Below are 6,088 nucleotides of genomic sequence, written 5' to 3'. Positions count from 1 at the left end.
GGAGGTGCAGGTGAATTTGTGGCGGATATGGAAGGATCCCTTGGGGCCTTGGAGGGAAGTAAGGGGGGGAGGTGTGGGCGCAAGTTTTGCATTTCTTGCGGTTGCAGAGGAATGTGCCGGGAGTAGAGGTTGGGTTGGTGGGGGGTGTGGACCTGAGGAGGGAGTCGCGGAGGGAGTGGTCTTTTCGGAACACTGATAGGGGAGGGGAGGGAAATATATCCCTGGTGGTGGGGTCCGTTTGGAGGAGGTGGAAATGACGACGGATGATACGATGTATATGGAGGTTGGTGAGGACCAGTGGGGTTCTGTCCTGGTAGATGTGGCTGTGGTAGCGAGTCTGTTTGAGAACATGGCTGAAGAGCTTCTGGCCAGAGGAGATGACCTCCTTCGATTCTCCTGCTCCTTGGATACTGCTGGACCTACTGCGCTTTTCCAGCAACACATTTTCAGCTCTGATCTCCAGCATCTGCAGTCCTCACTTTCTCCCATATCATACATTTCACCTTGGCAGGTAACATTGTATTCCAGTTCAGAATATGTGGTGGGATACTTATCTTGTTCATCAGTTTCATTTGGTCAGATCCCCATCAGTCTTATTAAGATGAACAAAAGTTCACAAATATAAGTATTGTTAACAAGAATTGATGTATATGGATGTATGTTAGTGAAGATCAATTAATTGAAAAGAATTCCAGTGAAGCAGAAAGTAACAGTATGATATTTGACAGCAGTGACAGATACAGCACTGATAATGTTTATATTAGTAATTCTGCATCATAAGATTTGCATTGAGTGGACGTAACTCAGTCCCTCATCTTTTCCCTCTGCAGTACCTGATTTGCTGTTGCAATTTCTTCCCAATCACTTTTCCTGTTCTGAGCAGCTGGACCTGACATCATTCTGACACTGAGTTTCACCCACTGTAATGACAGGAATCAGTGATGGGTGTCTGGAATAATGGAATATACATAATCCACCAGGGTATACAGAACTCTACCAAACCATAATCCTTTGAGTGAAGAAATTTCTCCTCCTGTCATTCCAGAATGATTGTCACCTTATGCTAAGACTGATTTTAGAACCTCTGACCAATGGAAACAATCTCTCAGCAATTATCCTGTCAAATGCTTCATAAAGTTATATGTCTTAATGAAATATGTTCTCTTCATCTGAACTCCAGATTTACTCAGTCTCTCAGCATAATACAAGCCCCATGTCCCAGGGACCAATATAGTGAAACTTTACTGATGCAATGATTTCATTCCTTAAATACAGAGGCTGGGCCTGCACACAGTGCTGCATCTGTAACCTTACCAAAACCTGTCCAATTTTAGGAAGACTTCTTTACTCCTAACTTCAATCCCCCCTCTATAACAAACACTTTGCCATTTGTTTTCACAATTGCTTGCTGCAGCTGCCTGCTGACATTCTGTTCTCCTTGTCTGAGCACATCTGGATCTCCCTGAACATCAACATTTGGTAGTTCCACATTCTTGCAACCAACATGAATAATCTTCCATGTATCTACACTGTACTCCAACTGCCATCTTGTTATCCACTCTCTTGACTTGTCTATCTCTCTTCACATTCTATGTGTCCTCGTCACAGCTTACCTTTCCACTCCACGTTATATCATCAGCACATGTACAAACATTAGTCTAGGTCTCTTCATCAGCAATCAAAGGTTTAGGTTGGTAACAGCTGTGGCCCAGTATTGATCCTTTTGGGATACTCCTATTCAGTGAGTTCCTAAATGTAAACTGCTCCATTGATGTCTACTCGCTGCTTCTGGTTTACTAACAAATCCTCTATGCATTCTACAATATTGCTCCCCCAACTCAACAATTCAGCAAACAATTCCACAGAAGAATTGCTCCTGTTTTTATCTGTCAGCCAGGGCTCCCTGATTGGGGCTTTTCAGCTAGCCCACTCAGGGACTCATTCCATGAAGTCCCCAGGCTGACCCCGTTATAATCACCACACCCAGGGACATAGGTCTATTGTTTATCTTGTAGCCTCTCATGTACCTCTGACTCTGCCTTGGATACAGGTGACACATAGCGGACAGTAGGTCAGCGCCTGCACAGGGAGTGTCTCGGAATAAATTCATACTCTTCTTCTGACAGTAAAAGCACCGAGGCTGCAACATCTGCTGTGTCCATCTCAGACACCGAGGTTTCTTTGACAATAGATGGAGGGAAAAAGCCCACAGTTTTCCACAGCCTTGCCAGCTGTTCTGAGGGGCCAGCTATGATTTGCTCTTGCCCTGTTTGCGAGTTTGCAGCTTTCATGTGGTCCACATGGTTGTTCAGGACCGGCTCACCGACCCAGACTTTGTACGCCACGGAACCTGACCTTGCCTCTTACCCACGCAGGGCCATTTCCATGGTTTTGGTACCATGCATCATCCCCTGAAGTAAGTCGTCTCTCTTGCTTAAAGCAGTCTTGTGTCAGACATTCGTGTTTATGATGGCTTTTTACCTCCTCGCCCACTCCCCAACATATCAGGGAAGATCAGATTTAACCTGGCATGGAGCCTTTTCCCCATTTGCGACTCTACTGGAGCTATTCCAGTGGTTGCATGTGGGTGGTCCTATTATCAAACAGGAACCAGGTCAGTTTGGTATCGAGTAAACCTATGGGCTGTTTCTTTGAGACTGCCTTCAATGTTTGGATGGCTCTTTCTGCTCAACCATTGCACAAGGGATGATATGGAGCTGTCGTTATATGCCGAATGCTATTCAATTTTAGGAACCACTCGATGTCCCTGCTGGTAATGGATGACCTGTTGTCGGTGACCAACACTTCCAGGAGTCCGCGTATTGCAAAGGCTGCTGAAATCTTTGCTACGGTCCCTGTGGTTGATGAATGAACTTTATGCACATCCAACCAATTTGAGTAGGCATCCACAATAATGAAGAACATTCAGACCACGAAAGGGCTGGAATATTCCAAGTGTAACCAAATCCCGGATTTACCCGACTATTCCCATGAATGTTGGAGAGATGCTGGCAGTACATTTGTCCTTGTTGGAACTCTGGGTAATCCCCCACCAATGTGACACATTTATATTCAGACCTGGCCACCAGATATAACTTCTCGTCAAAACCTTCATTTGGACAAGCCCTGGCTAACTTTGATGGAGTTCAGCCAGTATTTGGCAGCAGCCTTTCCTCGGGACAATCACTCATGCCTGACATAATAACATGGCGTCCTCTCCATGGTGTGGATTTGCCAGGTCAAGAAAGATCGCTTTTCTGGTTGTGATGGCCCATATATTTGCTGCATCACTACCAGCTGTTTCAGTTTTGCTCGGAGTGCATCTTCTTGCATTCACATGTTGAAAATGGATTCTTCCAGTGGCAGCACCACCAGTGGTGTATCTGCCAGTGGGAGGCAGTTCATGGCATCCACCATTGCTACTTGGCCTCCTGGACGATGTAATTGTGCACCCTTGGAATGAGAACCACTCCTGAATTCGACCAGGAATGTAATCTAATGTAATCTAATAGAATGCCTACAGCGTGGAAATAGGCCACTTAGCCCAACAAGCTCATAGTGACCCTCCAAAGAGTATCCCACACAGACCCATTCCCCGACATTTACTCTACATTTTACCCCTAACTAATGCACCTAACCTACACGTCCCTGAACACTACAGGCAATTTAGCATTGCTAATTTAGCTAACCTGCACATCTTTGGAATGTGGGAAGAAACCTGAACACCCGGAGTAAACTCACGCAAAATGTGCTAACACCACACAGACAGTCACCCGAGGGTGAAATCGAACAAAGGTCCCTGGCATGTGAGGCAGCAGTGCGAACCACTGAGCCACTGTGCTATGCTGGATGACATGGGCTTGTTCTCTTTGAATACCCTAGCAGTGGTTTGTGGTCTGTTATTATTACAAATTTATATCTGTAAAGGCATTGGTGTAACTTAACCAATAGCATAGGCTTCTGCCAAAGTCCGGGAAGCCGACATCATTGGGCATTCCGTTCCATTGAGCCACTGGTAGTCACCACGACCCAAATCTGTCTGCGGAGGCATCACATGTCAGCACCAGATCTCACTTGCAGCAATAGGGTGCTTACACCTTCAATGATGAACGCTACTTCCTCATTTCCCTAATGCCCATATCTTGGCTACAAGACCATTTCTGAGGCTGACCCTTTTCCAATGGCAGATGTAAGGGTGCCAGGATTGAGGCCAGGGTAAAGTATGAACTTTCCATAATAATTTACCGATCCAAGGAAAGACCTAATCTCCAGGATTGACATGGAAGCCCAGCACATTTATTCATCCTCACGTTATTTTCCAATGTTTCTTGGCCATTCTGTAGCCCAATATACCTGGAACCCACATTTTTAACTTCAAATGCATATGTCTGTCTGCAAGAAACAGCTCAGGACTATGTCCAAGTACTCAAAGTGCTCTTCATTGGTCTGCTCTGTGTCATCTAAATAAATAACAACCTCGGGTTGACCACCGGGGTAGAACATTGTAAAATGTTCTCCATCATCCACTGAAAAATAGTACAGGCTGATGATAGCTCAAATGGCAGTCTCGTATATTGGTACAAGCCCTTATGGGAATTAATTATCGCGTACCTTTGGAAATCCTCATTTAACCACAATTGCATGTACACATGTCTCATATTCAACATTGTGAAGGACATAACCCCTGTGCCAGTTTTGTATATAAATGCTCTATGTGAGAGTTTGGGTATGTGAGAGTTAGGCTGACTGCTCTGTAGTTCCCAGCCCTTTCCTTACAGCCCTTCTTAAATAAGTGCACAACATTAGCCACCCTCCAGTCTTCTGGCACCTCCCTTGTGCCTGTCGATGATACAAATATGTCTGCGAGGGATCCTGCAGTTTCTTCGTTAGATTCCCACAATTTCTTGGGATACACTTGATCAAGTTCGGAAAATTCCAGAATAAATGGGAATGGATTTGGGAGGTGACACCATTTTCAATTACTTTGGAGAGAAAAGGGACATTGATTCTTTGCAAGTACTGTACGTACTCGAGTAGAAGGCAATCTCATGTAAAAGTTGACCCCAAAATGTTAGGATCTTTCCATAGATCTCATGTAAAAGTCAACCTTGGTTATTCACAGATAACAAATCAACACTTATGAGTCAGTGTGCGTACCCATTATGCTTCACTCCGGCTTTCCAGTCCATCAGCTGTCACGTTCTGCTCCAGGTTTTCAGAATTGCTGTAATTCTTGTGTATTGCATCTTTATTCATTTAGAGATCAGCTGGGCTTCTGTTACCGATATGGTATGTATTTTAATGGACACAAATTTAAACTGAGGCACCCTGTAATAGTCAACCCCATAAATTTAACCTTAAAAATTAGTGAGAAAATGCAACTATTTCTCGAGTATACTGGACTTGTAACTGGAATACAATACGACACCATTCTACCATAGCCAGCAGAATGGAGACATTTATTTTGGCGATAACTATTCAATATGGCCATAATTCTTTCTCCTTTTGTTGTTTATTATTTGATATAGAGATCTAGTTCGTGTTTGTCCATTTTTGACTCATACTAAGCATGACTTTCATCCCCTCGAAAACAATACTTGTGTCATAGTCAAACCCCTAATTTCAGCTTAAACAAACCGTCCTAAAAAATTGACTTTTACACTAGTATGTACAGTAAATTCTTTAGTTCTTAGGGATTGAACAGATAAGGATCTAAAAGTATCTGACAACTGGAGGAATCTCTTCATTTCAAAGATGTGGGGCAAATCTTCGGCCCTTGATATTGGTGATTTTGGAGGCAGGAAGGGCACCTTATTAGACAGAGAATTAAGTGTGGAAGGCCCGCGGTCAACTTTCCCATCCAGCAAATCCTGTCCATCCAATCGAGACACTTAAGACCAAGAAATGGCCATTCAGGGGTCTTAGCTGACTGCTGCTGGGGTTAACGCCATGGAAAGCTGGCATGTTACTATGCAGCATGCACTATAGATGTTCCCTTGCTGCACAACCACCAAATGAAGGAGCTGCGCTCCGAAAGCTAGTGCTTCCAATTAAACCTGTTAGACTATAACCTGGTTTTGTGTGATTT

The sequence above is a fragment of the Chiloscyllium punctatum genome, chromosome 25 (genome assembly GCF_047496795.1).
Source record: "Chiloscyllium punctatum isolate Juve2018m chromosome 25, sChiPun1.3, whole genome shotgun sequence".
Classification (NCBI taxonomy): Eukaryota; Metazoa; Chordata; class Chondrichthyes; order Orectolobiformes; family Hemiscylliidae; genus Chiloscyllium; species Chiloscyllium punctatum.
The sequence above is the reverse complement of the archived record's forward strand: the minus strand, read 5'-3'. Positions refer to the sequence as shown.